Below are 16,192 nucleotides of genomic sequence, written 5' to 3' on the forward strand. Positions count from 1 at the left end.
TTTTGTGACTCCACATGATCATGAACCTAATAAAACATGAAAAACAATAAAAATTAGATAAATAAACATTGGGTTGCCTCCCAACAAGCGCTTCTTTAATGTCAATAGCTTGACAGTGGGCTCTCATGGAGCCTCACAGATGTGCAGAGCTTTGTTGAGACCTCCCAACACCAAACTTAGAGTTTGGATATGGGGGTTTAACACCAAACTTAGAGTTTGGTTGTGGCCTCCCAATACCAAACTTAGAGTTTGACTGTGGGGCTTTGTTTGACTCTGCTTTGAGAGAAGCTTTTTATGCTTCCTCTCCATGGATGCAGAGAGAGATCCTTGAGTTGTAAACACAAGGTTGTCTTCATTTATTTGAAGGATCAATTCTCCTCTGTCCATATCAATCACAGCTCTTGCTGTGGCTAGGAAAGGTCTTCCTAGGATGATGGATTCATCCTCATCCTTCCCAGTATCTAGGACTATGAAATCAGTAGGGATGTAAAGGCCTTCAACCTTTACTAACGCGTCCTCTACTTGTCCATAAGCCTATTTTCTTGAATTGTCTGCCATCTCTAATGAGATTTTAGCAGCTTGCACCCCAAAGATTCCCAGTTTCTCTATTACAGAGAGGGGCATGAGATTTATTCCTGAACCAAGGTCACATAGAGCCTTAAAGATCATGGTGCCTATGGTACAAGATATTAAGAACTTTCCAGGATCCTGTTTCTTCTGAGGCAATGTCAGTTGATCCAGATCACTTAGTTCATTGGTGAACAAGGGAGGTTCATCTTCCCAAGTTTCAATGCCAAATAATTTGGCATTTAGCTTCATGATTGCACCAAGGTACTTGGTGACTTGCTCCTCAGTGACATCCTCATTCTCTTCAGAAGAGGAATACTCATCAGAGCTCAAGAATGGCATAAGGAGGTTTAATGGAATCTCTATGGTCTCTAGTTGAGCCTCAGATTCTTTTGGTTCCTCAGAGGGAAGCTCCTTATTGATCACTGGGTGTCCCAGGAAGTTTTCCTCACTGGGATTCACGTCCTCTCCCACCCTTACAGGTTCGGCCATGGTAATTAATTCAATGGCCTTGCATTCTCCTTTTGGATTCTTTTCTGTATTGCTTGGGAGAGTACTAGGAGGGATTTCAGTGATCCTTTTACTCAGCTGGCCCACTTGTGCCTCCAAATTTCTAATGGAGGACCTTGTTTCATTCATGAAACTTACAGTGGCCTTAGATAGATCAGAGACTAAGTTTGCTAATTTAGAGATATTTTGTTCAGAGTTCTCTGTCTGTTGCTGAGTGGATGATGGAAAAGGCTTGCTATTGCTAAATCTGTATCTTCCACCATTATTAAAGCCTTGTTGAGGCTTTTGTTGATCCTTCCATGAGAGATTTGGATGATTTCTCCATGATGGATTATAGGTGTTTCCATAAGGTTCACCTAAGTAATTCACCTCTGCTATTGCAGGGTTCTCAGGATCATAAGCTTCTTCTTCAGAAGATGCCTTTTGAGTACTGTTGGATGCAGCTTGCATTCCATTCAAACTCTGAGAAATCATATTGACTTGCTGAGTCAATATTTTATTCTGAGCCAATATGGCATTCAGAGTATCAATTTCAAGAACTCCCTTCTTCATAGGCGTCCCATTACTCACAGGATTCCTCTCAGAAGTGTACATGAACTGGTTATTAGCAACCATGTTAATGAGCTCTTGAGCTTCTGCAGGCGTTTTCTTTAGGTGAATGGATCCACCTGCAGAAGTATCCAATGACATCTTAGCTAATTCAGACAGACCATCATAGAATATATCCAGGATGGTCCATTCTGAAAGCATGTCAGACGGATACTTTTTGGTCAGTCCTTTGTATCTCTCCCAAGCTTCATAGAGGGATTCACCTTCTTTCTGTCTGAAGGTCTGAACATCCACTCTAAGCTTACTCAGCTTTTGAGGAGGAAAGAACTTGGCTAAGAAAGCCTTGACCAGCTTATCCCAAGAGTTCAGGCTATCCTTAGGTTGAGAGTCCAACCATACTCTAGCTCTGTCTCTTACAGCAAAAGGAAAAAGCATGAGCCTGTAGACTTCAGGATCTACTTCATTAGTCTTAACAGTATCACATATCTGCAAGAATTTAGTTAAGAACTGAAAAGGATCTTCAGATGGAAGTCCATGAAACTTGCAGTTCTGCTGCATCAGAGAAACTAACTGAGGTTTCAGCTCAAAATTGTTTGCTCCAATAGCAGGAATGGAGATGCTTCTTCCATGTAAATTAGAATTTGGTGCAGTAAAGTCACCAAGCATCCTCCTTGCATTATTATTATTTTCGGCTGCCATCTCCTCTTCTTGTTCGAAAATTTCTGAAAGGTTATCTCTGGATTGTTGTAATTTAGCTTCTCTTAGTTTCCTCTTCAGAGTCCTTTCAGGTTCTGGATCTGCTTCAACAAGAATATTCTTGTCCTTGCTCCTGCTCATATGACAAAGAAGAGGGCACAGGAAAAATAATAATAATAATAATAATAATAGGGATCCTTTATACCACAGTATAGAGGTCCTTGTGTGAGTAGAAGAAAAGAAGAAGAAAATCTGAACTCAGAGAGAGAGAGGGAGTTCGGATTTTTGGTGAGTGATGTGAGGAGGAGATGTTAGTGGATGAATAAATAAATAGAATAAGATGAGAGAGGGAAAATTTCGAAAATAATTTTTTTGAAAAAGAGTTAGTGATTTTTGAAAATAGTTTTTGAAAAAGGTTAGTAGTTTTCGAAAATTAAAATAAAAAATTAAAATAATTAGTTAATTAAAAAGAATTTTTGAAAAAGAGGGAAGATATTTTCGAAAATTAGAGAGAGAGAGTTAGTTAGGTAGTTTTGAAAAAGATAAGAAACAAACAAAAAGTTAGTTAGTTAGTTGAAACAAATTTGAAAATCAATTTTGAAAAGATAAGAGGATAAGAAGTTAGAAAAGATATTTTAAAATCAAATTTTGAAAAAGATATGATTTTGAAAAAAAAGATAAGATAGAAAGATATTTTTGAAAAGATATGATTGAAATTAGTTTTGAAAAAGATTTGATTTTTTAAAAACACAATTAATGACTTGATTCATAAGAAATCACAAGATATGATTCTAGAACTCAAAGTTTGAATCTTTCTTAACAAGCAAGTAACAAACTTGAAATTTTTGAATCAAAACATTAATTAATGATGTTATTTTCAAAAATTATGAGATAAAATTAAGAAAAAGATTTTTGAAAAATATTTTTATAATTTTCGAAAATAACTAAGAAAAATTAAAAAGATTTGATTTTTGAAAAAGATTTTGAAAAAGATAAGATTTTTAAATTGAAAATTTGATTTGACTCATAAAAACAACTAGATTTTAAAAATTTTTGAAAAAGTCAAATCTAATTTTAGAAATTTTAAGAGAGAAAAAGGGAAAGATAATTTTTTTTTTTTGAATTTTTATGATGAGAGAGAAAAACACTAAAAATGCTCAATGCATGGAAATTTTGGATCAAAACAATGAATGCATGCAAGAATGCTATGAATGTCAAGATGAACACCAAGAACACTTTGAATGTCATGATGAACATCAAGACTTATTTTTGAAAATTTTATATGCAAAGAAAACATGCAAGACACCAAACTTAGAAATCTTTCATGTTTAGACTCTATGGATGCAAAAATGCACATGAAAAACAAGAAAAGATGCAAAACAAGAAAACATCAAGATCAAACAAGAAGACTTACCAAGAACAACTTGAAGATCATGAAGAACACCATGAATGCATGAATTTTTCGAAAAATACAAGATGAACATGCAATTGACACCAAACTTTCAACTTGACTCAAGACTCAAACAAGAAACATAAAATAATTTTTTGATTTTTATGATTTTATGAAATTTTTTTGTGTTTTCTTTTAATTTTTTCGAAAATCATTTTGAAAAAGAAAAATAAGGATTCCAAAATTTTTAATATGAATTCCAAGAATCTTACAATCTTAATCTAAAGCTCCAATTTGAGGGTTAGACATGGCTTAATAGCCAGTCAAGCTTTAGCATGAATATGGGAGTAATTCATTCAATTTTAAGCCAAAACCTCTGTCAAAAAGAATTTAGATATGGTTTTATAGCCAGCATGCTTCAACATGCTTCATGAAACTCTAGAATTCATTCTTAAAAATTCTGAAGAAAAATATATTTTTGAAAACATTTTTATTTTAAATTTTTTTTTCGAAAACAAAGGAGAAATTTTTGAAAGATTTTTGAAATTTTTTTGAAAATAAAACAAAAAGAAAATTACCTAATCTGAGCAACAAGATGAACCGTCAGTTGTCCAAACTCGAACAATCCCCGGCAACGACGCCAAAAACTTGTTGCACGAAATTGTGATCTCTGGTAATGGCTCCAAAAACTTGGTGCTCTAATCTCAATTCATAATTTGTCACAACTTCGATACAACTAACCAGCAAGTGCACTGGGTCGTCCAAGTAATAAACCTTACGTGAGTAAGGGTCGATCTCACGGAGATTGTTGGTATGAAGCAAGCTATGGTCACCTTGTAAATCTCAGTCAGGCGGATATCAAAAGGTTATAGAGTTTTCGAAAATTAAATAAGAAGTAAACATAAAATAAGGATAGAAATACTTATGTAATTCATTGGTTAGAATTTCAGATAAGCGTATAGAGATGCATTCGTTCCTCTGAACCTCTGCTTTCCTACTGTCTTCATCCAATCAGTCTTACTCCTTTCTCTGGCTGGTTTTATGTAAGGGCATCACCGTTGTCAATGGCTACCTCCCATCCTCTTGTGAAAATGGTCCAAATGCTTTGTCACAGCACGGCTAATCATCTGAGGTTCTCGATCATGCTGGAATAGGATTCACCCTCCTTTTGCGTCTGTCACTACGCCCAGCACTCGCGAGTTTGAAGCTTGTCACAGTCATTCAATCCCATAGTCCTACTCGAAATACCACAGACAAGGTTTAGACTTTCCGGACTCTCATGAATGCCGCCATCAATCTAGCTTATACCACGAAGATTCTGATTAAGAGATCTAAGAGATACTCATTCAATCTAAGGTAGAACGGAAGTGGTTGTCAGGCACGCGTTCATAGGGAATGATGATGATTGTCACGTTCATCACATTCAGGTTGAAGTGCAAATGAATATCTTAGAAGCGGAATAAGTTGAATTGAATAGAAAATAGTAGTACTTTGCATTAATCTTTGAGGAACAGCAGAGCTCCACACTTTAATCTATGGAGTGTAGAAACTCTACCGTTGAAAATACATAAGTGAATATAGAGGGTAAGCATGGCCGAGTGGCCAGCCTCCCATGGAGGTCTAGAGATCTAAAAATGATCAAAAGATGATCAAAAGATGATCAAAAGATGTCTAATACAATAGTAAAAAGTCCTATTTATACTAAACTAGTTACTAGGGTTTACAGAAGTAAGTAATTGATGCATAAATCCACTTCCGGGGCCCACTTGGTGTGTGCTTGGGCTGAGCTTGAATGTTCCACGTGGAGAGGTCATTCTTGGAGTTGAACGCCAGCTTTTGTGCCATTTTGGGCGTTGAACTCCACTTTGCAACTTGTTTCTGGCGCTGGACGCCAGAATTGGGCAGAGAGGGCGTTGAACGCCAGTTTGCATTGTCTAAATTTGGGCAAAGTATGGACTATTATATATTGCTGGAAAGCCCTGGATGTCTACTTTCCAACGCAATTGAAAGCGCACCATTTTGAGTTCTGTAGCTCCAGAAAATCTACTTTGAGTGCAGGGAGGTCAGAATCCAACAGTATCAGCAGTCCTTCTTCAACCTCTGAATCTGATTTTTGCTCATGTCCCTCAATTTCAGCTAGAAAATACCTGAAATCACAGAAAAACACACAAACTCATAGTAAAGTCCAGAAATGTGAATTTAACATAAAAACTAATGAAAACATCCCTAAAAGTAACCAAATTCTACTAAAAACATACTAAAAACAATGCCAAAAAGCGTATAAATTATCCGCTCATCATTACGCCATGCCTCAACAAGGAATCTTGGAGATTGAGTTGTTTGATGTATGGGGTATTGACTTCATGGGGCCTTTCCCACCATCATACTCAAACACTTATATTCTGGTGGCAGTTGACTATGTATCCAAATGGGTAGAGGCCATTACTACACCCACTAATGATACTAAGACAGTGCTGAAGTTCCTTCAGAAACATATCTTCAGCAGGTTTGGTGTCCCTAGAGCACTAATTAGTGATGGGGGCACTCACTTCTGCAATAAACAGCTTTACTCTGCTATGGTCCGGTATGGAATTAGTCACAAGGTGGCAACTCCATATCATCCACAGACAAACGGGTAAGCTGAAGTCTCTAATAGAGAACTAAAAAGAATCCTGGAATGGACTGTAAGTACCCGTAGACGGGATTGGGCGAGAAGCTTGGATGATGCTCTGTGGGCTTACAGAATAGCATTCAAGACTCCTATAGGGACCTCTCCATACCAGCTTGTGTATGGTAAGGCCTGCCATCTGCCCGTGAAACTGGAGCATAAGGCCTACTGGGCAACCAGATTCCTAAACTTTGATGCCAAATTAGCTGGAGAAAAAAGATTGCTCCAACTGAATGAGCTAGAGGAATTCAGACTCACTGCTTTCGAAAATGCCAAGCTTTACAAAGAGAAAGGAAAAAGGTGGCATGACAGAAAGCTGTCATCTAGAGTCTTTGAACTAGGATAGAAGGTTCTGTTGTTTAACTCTAGGCTCAGGCTATTCCCCGAGAAACTGAAATCCCGGTAGAGGGGACCATATGTGATTACAAGTGTGTCACCATATAGCTATGTGGAGCTTCAAGACATTGATTCTAATAAGAAGTTCATTGTTAATGGACAGAGAATCAAGCATTATCTTGAAGGCAATGTTGAGCAAGAGTGCTCAAGGCTGAGGCTAGATTAAAAGCTCAGCAAGGTCCAGCTAACGACAATAAAGAAGCGCTTGCTAGGAGGCAACCCAGCCATTAGCAAAACTTTTTATTTATTTATTTATTTATTTTTAAGTATACAAGTTTAATATAAATAATCTTCAAGGTAAAGAATCAATTGCATAAGTTCACAGGGTTACAGAAGGATTCAGAATACAAAACAAGGAGAAGGAGCTCACTGGCAAGAAAACGCCAGTAAGAGGTATAATTGGGCGTTAAACGCCCAAAAGAAGCATCTAATGGGCGTTTAATGCCAGTAATGATACCTTTTTGGGCGTTAAACACCAGAATACCATTCTGGGCGTTTAACGCCATACTTACAGCATCCTGGGCGTTCAAAAAAATGCCCAGTGATGAAAGATTTCTGGCGTTTAACGCCAGCCAGAAGCAACAGCTGGGCGTTAAACGCCCAAAAGAGGCTACAGATGCGCGTTAAACGCCCAAAACAAGCAGCAGTTGGGCGTTTAACGCCAGGATTGTGGAGGGGAGGAAGTTTTTGTTCCCAACTTGATTTTTTCTCAAAATTTCATATCTTCATCCATTTTTCTTGCATAAACATGTTACCATACTTTCATTTTTCAAACTTTTTTTTTAATATCTTAATCCTAAAATTAAATCTTTCTCAATTCTTCTTCAAACTCTTCTCAAATATTTTTTTTATTTCAAAACAAATCTATCTTTTTCAAAAAAAATTTCTTTTCTCAAACTCATCAATATCTTTTTCAAATCTTCACAATATTTTTAGAACAAATCTATCTTTTTAAAATATCTTTCATATCTTTTCAATTTTAAATTACATCTTTTCCTATCATACTTATCTTTTCCAAATCACATCTTCTATCATATCTTTTTCAAAAATTTTTGAAATAAACCCACCCCCCTTCCCTTTAAATCTTCGTTCGGCCTCCCCCTCTCTTCCACAATTCGAACTTGGCCCTCCCTCTATTCCTTTCCTTTCTTTTCTTTTACTTGAGGACAAGCAAACCTCTAAGTTTGGTGTGTTTATCCGTGATCACTAAGCCAATACCCACCAAGATCATGGCTCCTAAGGGAAAACAAACCAACTCAAGAGGCAAGAAAGAGAATATTCCAAAACCACTTTGGAATCAAAGGAAGTTCTTAACCAAAGAACATTCAGACTATTACTACAAAATAATGGGTCTAAGGTCAGTGAGCCCGGAAGTTAAATTCGATCTGAAGGAAGACGAATATCCGGAGATCCAAGAGTAAATTCAAAATAGGAGCTGGGAAGTCCTAGCTAATCCTGAAACAAAGGTGGGAAGAAACATGGTTCAAGAATTCTACTCTAATCTGTGGCAAATAGACAGGCAGAGAATAGCTGGAACCGCATTCTATGACTATCGAACTCTGGTCAGAGGAAAGATTGTTCACACCCACCCTAACAAAATAAGGGAGATCTTCAAGCTGTCTCAACTGCAAGATGACCCAGACTTCTTTAATAGGAGAATGATGAGACCAAATCAGAGCTTGGACAAAATCCTAGAGGACATATGCCTCCCTGGAGCCAAATGGACAACCAACACAAAGGGTGTCCCAAACCAACTCAAAAGAGGATATCTCAAACCAGTCGCCAGAGGCTGGCTGGACTTTATTGGGCACTTTATACTGCCCACTAGCAACCGCTCTGAAGTCACCATCAAAAGAGCAGTGATGATTTATTGCATTATGCTGGAAAAAGTAGTGAAAGTTCATCAGCTGATTTCTTGTGAGTTTTACAAAATTGCAAACAAGAACTCCAAAGATGCCAAATTGGCTTATCCAAGCTTGATCTCCCTATTATGTAAAGATGCTGGAGTAAAAATGGGAGTAGATGAGTATATTTCAGTTGAGCAACCAATCACCAAAAAGTCAATGGAAGGACAAGTGCAGGACGACCCCATCAAGAGGAGAGCACATGAGTTCCTCCCGGAAATTCCTCAATTTGAATACTGGGGGTGCCTAGAAGCATCTATCACCAAGTTGCAAGAAGTTATGGATCAACTGAAGGAAGAACAGCAAAATTAAAACAGCATGCTCTGCAAACTGCTTAGGGAACAAGTAGAGCAAGGCGCAAACTGAAAGAGGTGAAGCGCCAGAAGCTATCTCTTGAAGGGCCAAGCACCCCACAGACTAAAGAGGCATCTATCTCCCAAAGCAAAGGTTGTTGAGTCCTAACTTTGTGATAACCTTTTATCTATTTTTAGAGTATATGAGTATTAAAATTAGAGTCATTTGTCTTTATGTCTTTAGTTTCTTTTCTTTTATTGCTAAGTGTCTGCTTTTATTCCTAATTTATACTATTTCCATTAAATAATAAATAAAGATTAGAGTCTATGCCTTAAAGTTATGAACATCCTATGAATCCATTACCTCTCTTAATTGAAAATTGTTCTAAAAACAAAAGAACAAGAAGTACATGGTTTCGAATTTATCCTTGAAACTAGTTTAATTATTTTGATGTGGTGACAATACTTTTTGTTTTCTGAATGAATGCTTGAACAGTGCATATGTCTTTTGATATTGTGATTTATGAATGTTAAATATGTTGGCTCTTGAAAGAATGATGAAAAAGGAGAAATGTTATTGATAATATGAAAAATCATAAAATTGATTCTTGAAACAAGAAAAAGCAGTGAATACAAAAGCTTGCGAAAAAAAAGAAAAAAAAGAGAGAAAAGAAAAATGGCGAAAAAAAGGGGAAGAAAAAGAAAAAGCAAGCAGAAAAAGGCAAAAGCTCTTTAAACCAAAAGGCAAGAGCAAAAAGCCAATAGCCCTTAAAACCAAAAGGCAAGGGTAATAAAAAGAATCCAAGGCTTTGAGCATCAGTGGATAGGAGGGCCTAAAGGAATAAAATCCTGGCCTAAGCGGCTAAACTAAGCTGTCCCTAACCATGTGCTTGTGGCGTGAAGGTGTCAAGCCAAGAGCTTGAGATTGAGCGGTTAAAGTCAAGATTCAAAGCAAAAACAGAGTGTGCTTAAGAACCCTGGACACCTCTAACTGGGGACTCTAGCAAAGCTGAGTCACAATCTAAAAAGGTTCACCCAGTTATGTGTCTGTGGCATTTATGTATCCGGTGGTAATACTGGAAAACAAAGTGCTTAGGGCCACGGCCAAGACTCATAAAGTAGCTGTGTTCAAGAATCAACATACTGAACTAGGAGAATCAATAACACTATCTAAATTCTAAGTTCCTATAAATGCCAATCATTCTGAACTTCAATGGATAAAGTGAGATGCCAAAACTATTCAAGAGGCAAAAATCTACTAGTCCCGTTCATCTGATTGGAGCTAAGTTTCATTGATATTTTGGAATTTATAGTATATTCTCTTCTTTTTATCCTATTTGATTTTCAGTTGCTTGGAGACAAGCAACAATTTAAGTTTGGTGTTGTGATGAGCGGATAATTTATACGCTTTTTGGCATTGTTTTTACATAGTTTTCAGTATGATTTAGTTAGTTTTTAGTATATTTTTATTAGTTTTTAAATAAAAATCACATTTCTGGACTTTACTATGAGTTTGTGTATTTTTCTGTGATTTCAGGTATTTTCTGGCTGAAATTGAGGGACCTGAGCAAAAATCTGATTCAGAGGCTGAAAAAGGACTGCAGATGCTGTTGGATTTTGACCTCCCTGCACTCAAAGTGGATTTTTTGGAGCTACAAAAGTCCAAATGATGCGCGCTCAATTGCGTTGGAAAGTAGACATCCAGAGCTTTCCAGCAATATATAATAGTCCATACTTTGCCCGAGTTTAGATGACACAAACTGGCGTTCAACTCCAGTTCTCTGCCCTATTCTGGCGTTAAACGCCAGAAACAGGTTACAAGTTGGAGTTAAACGCCCAAAACAGGTTACAACCTGGTGTTTAACTCCAAAAAAAGCCTAGGCACGTGTAAAGCTCAAGTCTCAGCCCCAGCACACACCAAGTGGGCCCCGGAAGTGGATTTCTGCACTATCTATCATAGTTTACTCATTTTCTGTAAACCTAGGTTACTAGTTTAGTATTTAAACAACTTTTAGAGATTTATTCTGTACCTCATGACATTTTCACGTTTTACATTGTATCTCTACGGCATGAGTCTCTAAACTCCATGATTGGGGGTGAGGAGCTCTGCTGTGTCTCGATGAATTAATGCAATTATTTCTGGTTTCTATTCAATCACGCTTGTTTCTATTCTAAGATACTCGCTTGTACTTAATCGTGATGAATGTGATGATCCGTGACATTCATCATCATTCTCAGCCTATGAACGCGTGCCTGACAACCACTTCCGTTCTACCTTAGATTGAGTGTGTATCTCTTAGCCTCTTGGTTCATGATCAGAGTCTTCGTGGTATAGGCTAGGATTATTGGCGGCCATTCCTGAGATCCGGAAAGTCTAAACCTTGTCTGTGGTATTCCGAGTAGGATCTGGGAGAGGATGATTGTGACGAGCTTCAAACTCACGAGTATTGGGCGTAGTGAAAGACGCAAAAGGATCAATGGATCCTATTCCAACATGAGTGAGAACCGACAGATGATTAGCCATGCGGTGACAGCGTATTTGGACCATTTCACTGAGAGGACGGATGGTAGCCATTGACAACGGTGATCCACCAACATACAGCTTGCCATAGAAGGAGACCTGCGTGCGTGAAGAAGAAGACAGTAGGAAAGCAGATATTCAGAAGACAGAGCATCTCCAAAACCTCAATATGTTCTCTATTACTGCATAACAAGTACTATTTAATTTATGCTTTTTACTCTTCATAAATATAATCACTCTTATCATTGATCTCCTGACTAAGAATTATAAAATAACCATGGCTTGCTTCAAGCCGACAATCTCCGTGAGATCGACCCTTACTCACGTAAGGTATTACTTGGACGACCCAGTGTACTTGCTGGTTAGTGGTACGAGTTGTGAAAAATGTGATTTACAATTCGTGCACCACCTTCTCAGCCCCGAGGTTCCTTTTCTTTTGAGCAACAGGTCGGATTGTTCTGTCAATGGCGAGCTTGTGACAAATGACGCTCGGGTCTATCCCCGGCATGTCTGTCGGGGTCCAGGCAAACAAGTCGACATTGTCTTGGAGTACCTTTATGAGTTTTAGTTGTTCTTGTCCTTCAAGAGCTTGGCCGATGTAAGTAAATTATTCTGGTTTTGAGGTCAGGGGAACTTTTTGGAGTTCATCTGCTGGCTGAGGTCTTTCCTGGGATTCCTTCCAAGAATCGAGTTCTGCTAGGGATAATACTTCATTTGTGTCGTGGATAGCCTTGACCTCTTGTTGATATTTTCCCTCGTGTCGGATCTTTTTAGGCTTGCATTGTAACATTGCCGAGCTTGTTGGTGGTCTGAGTGGACTGTCGCTATCTTGCCATCCTGTGCCTGAAACTTAACACATAAATGTAAGATAGACACTACTGCTCTGAATATGTTCAGAGCAGGTCTTCCGAGAATAATATTGTAAGGACTGGGTAGTCGACTATAAGGTACTGGACATCAATGGTTCGTAATAATGGGGTGTCTCCCATTGTCGTTTTTAGCCATATGTAGCCTTTTATTGGGACCCTTTTTCCAGAGAACCCTACCAGTTCCCCAGATGAAGGTTGCATGGCCTTTTCAGAAAATTTCATTTCTTGGAATGTAGAATAAAAGAGGGCGTCTGCACTACTACCTGGATCCAAGAGGACTTTTCTTACCAATAATTCGCCTGTTTGGATGGAAATCACCACTGGATCGTCTAGGTTTGGGCTAGGCGAAGACATGTCGGCCTGGCTGAAGGTAATTTTGAGGTCTGTTGTGTCCTTGTTCCTTTAAGGCACTGTTCCTTCGCTTGTGTGCTGCGTTTGTCTCGCCTCCCCCGGCGAATCCTCCGGATATGCAGTTTATGACTCCCTTTGGTGGGTTAGGGTTTGACCATCTACCGTCATCCTTTTCTTCCGAGGTTCGTTGACGCTCTTCTCGGTCTCGAGTATTTTCCTTACTTCTTCTTCCTTCGACATATTTGTCCAAGAGGCCTTGTCGGGCTAATCTTTCTAATAAGTCCTTGGCGATTACGCATTCGTCCGTCGTGTGCCCATACTGCTGATGGAAAGCACAATGTTTGCTCTTGTCGACGAATCATTGATCCTGGTAACTTCTTGCTCAAACGGGGGGTTTTATTATTTTGGCATTGAGAATCTCTTTGATTATTTTTTCTCTCTTTGTGTTGAATCTGGTATAAGTATCAAATTTTGGGGTGAGCTCAAATCGTTTCCTTGGTTCCTTGTTGTTTGGCGATCTTATAGTCTTATCCTCTTCTTTCCTGGGTGGTTGTCTGTCCGTTCTCTGAGCCTCCTGGAGTTCTTCGATCTCCATTTGTCCCGCTACCCTTCTTGAAATTCCTCCAACGTCTTAGGTTTAGTCACCGCTATTGTCTCTCGGAACTTACCGGGTCGGAGGCCGGCCTTAAGGGCGTGCAAGTGGACTGCTGGGTCTAGATCTGGTATTTCCATGGTTGCTTCGGCAAACCGAGTCATGTATTCCTTTAAACTTTCGTGTTGTCCTTGTCTGATGGTACCAAGGTAATCCGATCCGTGTACGTATATCCTTGAAGCTGCAAAGTAGTCGATGAAGGATCTCGCCAACTCATCAAATGAGGAGATCTAACCTGCAGACAATTTAGAAAACCAAAGTAATGCAGCACCATCAAGATAAGTAGGAAAGGCTCGGCAAAGTACAGGTTCATTATTAGTGCCGTTAAAAAACATCATAGATTGGAATTTTTTAACATGAGCACAGGGTCACCAATCCCCTTATATGGCTCAAAAGTGGTAGGTAGCACGAAGTTTTTTGGCATCCGAAACTCGGTGATCTCTTCGGAGAACGGGTTGTCTAAGGTCAGCTTTTCTTTTGGCGGATTGATGCTCAATGGGTGATAAACTCATATTTTATGATTTATCGTGTACTCAATTTGAATGTTTTTATCAATTCTTCACCCACTTATTCATATGAATTGCATGGTTTTACTTTTCCTTCTTTATTTTATGATATATGTGAAAAACATATTTCCTATGCTTTAAAAACATTAAGTTTAATTATCCTTTATTACCATTCGATGCCATGATTTGTGTGTTAAGTATTTTCAGGTCTCATAGAGCAGGAATGGCTTAAAGGACAGAAAGAAAACATACAAAAATGGAAGGAAAGCATAAAAATGGAGTTTTGAAGAAAAGACAGCGACGCGAACGCATGGATGATGCGGATGCGTGCCTAGCGTGAAATAGCATCGACGCGAACGCGTGACAGACGCCACATACAGGAATCTGCAGAAAACGCCCCCAGCGATTTCTGGACCCTTTTTCGGCCCAATTTCAAATCCAGAAACATAGAATATAAGCCAGAGAATGGAAGAATCAAAGAGAACGAGGAAGAAATAATGACAACATTCATAATACACAATTTTAGGATTTAGATGTAGTTTTTAGAGAGAGAGAGGCTTTCTCCTCTCTCTCAAGTTTTAGGATTAGGATTTCAACTTCTTCTCAGGTTCAATGTTCCTTTAATTTATTTTCTACTCTTATTTATTCTATTACTTTAATTGTTATTTATCTTTTCAATTTGACTTATGAACCATTCATGTTAGAATTTTCTTAATTAATATAAATTGAGGTATTTCAGATATAAGATCGTTTTATTCTATTTATGTTATTGATGTTTTCGATTTATCCAAATTATTTTCATTTGAGTAGATTTTCTTCCCTTTTGGCTTTGGTTGATTAATTGGTAACACTTGAGTTATCAAACTCAGCTGTGGATTGAAATTGGAGTTGCTAATTGATTCGAATCACTCTAAAGCTAGTCTTTCTATAAGAGTTAACTAGGACTTGAGGATCAATTTAATTAGTCCACTTGACTTTCCTTTATTTAGTAAGGGTTAACTAAGTGGGAGCAAAATCCAATTCTCATCACACCTGATAAGGATAACTAGGATAGGATTCCCAGTTCTCATACCTTGCCAAGAGTTTTCTTTATAATTATTAATTTATTTTTCCTGTCATTTAAATCACTTGTTTCCTTATTCAAAAACTCCAAAAAGATAAAAACCCATAACCAGTAATAAATACACCTCCCTGCAATTTTTTGAGAAGACGACCCAAGGTTTGAATACTTCGGTTATAAATTTTACTGGGTTTGTTATTGTGACAACCAAAACTTTTGCACGAAAGGATTTTCTGTTGGTTTAGAAACTATACTTACAACGCGATTATATATTTGTGAATTTCTAGACCATACAAAAAAATTCCATTCGTCAAAATGGCGCCGTTGCTGGGGAATTACAAACGTGTGCCTTATTATTGGTTATTGTAAATATTTTATTTTGCTTGTTTATTTGTTTTTCTTTTTGCTTTTTAATTTTTATTAGCTACTATGAGTTCTCACCCCCGTCGCTTTGAGTTTGGTTCTAATATTGTTGAAAGGAATGGAAGCTATAATAGGAACATGCATCAAGGTCAAAACAATCAGAGATGGACGGAGCCACGAGGATCTGATCAACCCTTTAGGCAACAACACCTTCCAAGATACCATGGACAACGACCATTCTACAATGCATGCCAAGACAATAGTTACGGTGGACCTTCTCGTGACAACCAACCCCCACCAATATACTACAGTCAAGAGCCATTCCGAGGTGCATACCAAGATGATAGATATGGTGGATCCTCTTGTGGTTACCAACAAGCCCCATTATATGCCTATAACCCACCTCATCAACATAACTATAAACCACCACACTCACAAGCTCCCCTACTACCATTCACCTCCATATGACCCTAATCCATATCCACCCCAATTCCAATCCAATTCCTCCCAAGAACCGCCACTTCCCTATGCACCATGTCCATATCCATCACCCCAAGAATCAAGGGAGCGTCTCATAGAAACAGTGGAAAAATTTCATGCAACCCTTCAACAATTGAATCAAGCGATAAATCGATTACCTTCCCGACGTTCGGACACTCAGGGAACCCCCATGGCTTCATGTGGACAATCTAATGAAGAACGCAGCATGAAGGAGATACTAGAAACTCCACTGGACAGTAAGGAGCATGATTTTGTACTGGAACAATTGGAGGAAGCTGAAATTATCGAAGAAGAAGAATTGGTTGAAGACTTAGGAGATGCTGAACCTCCATGGGAATCCAGAATTGTGGAGAATTCCGTCAAGAAATTTGCAATTGATGCTAAGGAGGATAGTGC

General features: G+C 38.3%; 1 non-coding gene across 1 annotated transcript; it reads left to right on the forward strand.

Moving 5' to 3' along the window:
• The first annotated feature begins 1,821 nt into the window (after positions 1 to 1,821).
• Positions 1,822 to 1,929, forward strand: LOC112753092 (small nucleolar RNA R71). Its single transcript, XR_003177491.1, has one exon. It is a non-coding gene; the product is annotated as a small nucleolar RNA R71 (small nucleolar RNA).
• The last annotated feature ends 14,263 nt before the right edge of the window (positions 1,930 to 16,192 follow it).

This window comes from Arachis hypogaea, chromosome 15 (assembly GCF_003086295.3).
Source record: "Arachis hypogaea cultivar Tifrunner chromosome 15, arahy.Tifrunner.gnm2.J5K5, whole genome shotgun sequence".
Taxonomy (NCBI): Eukaryota; Viridiplantae; Streptophyta; class Magnoliopsida; order Fabales; family Fabaceae; genus Arachis; species Arachis hypogaea.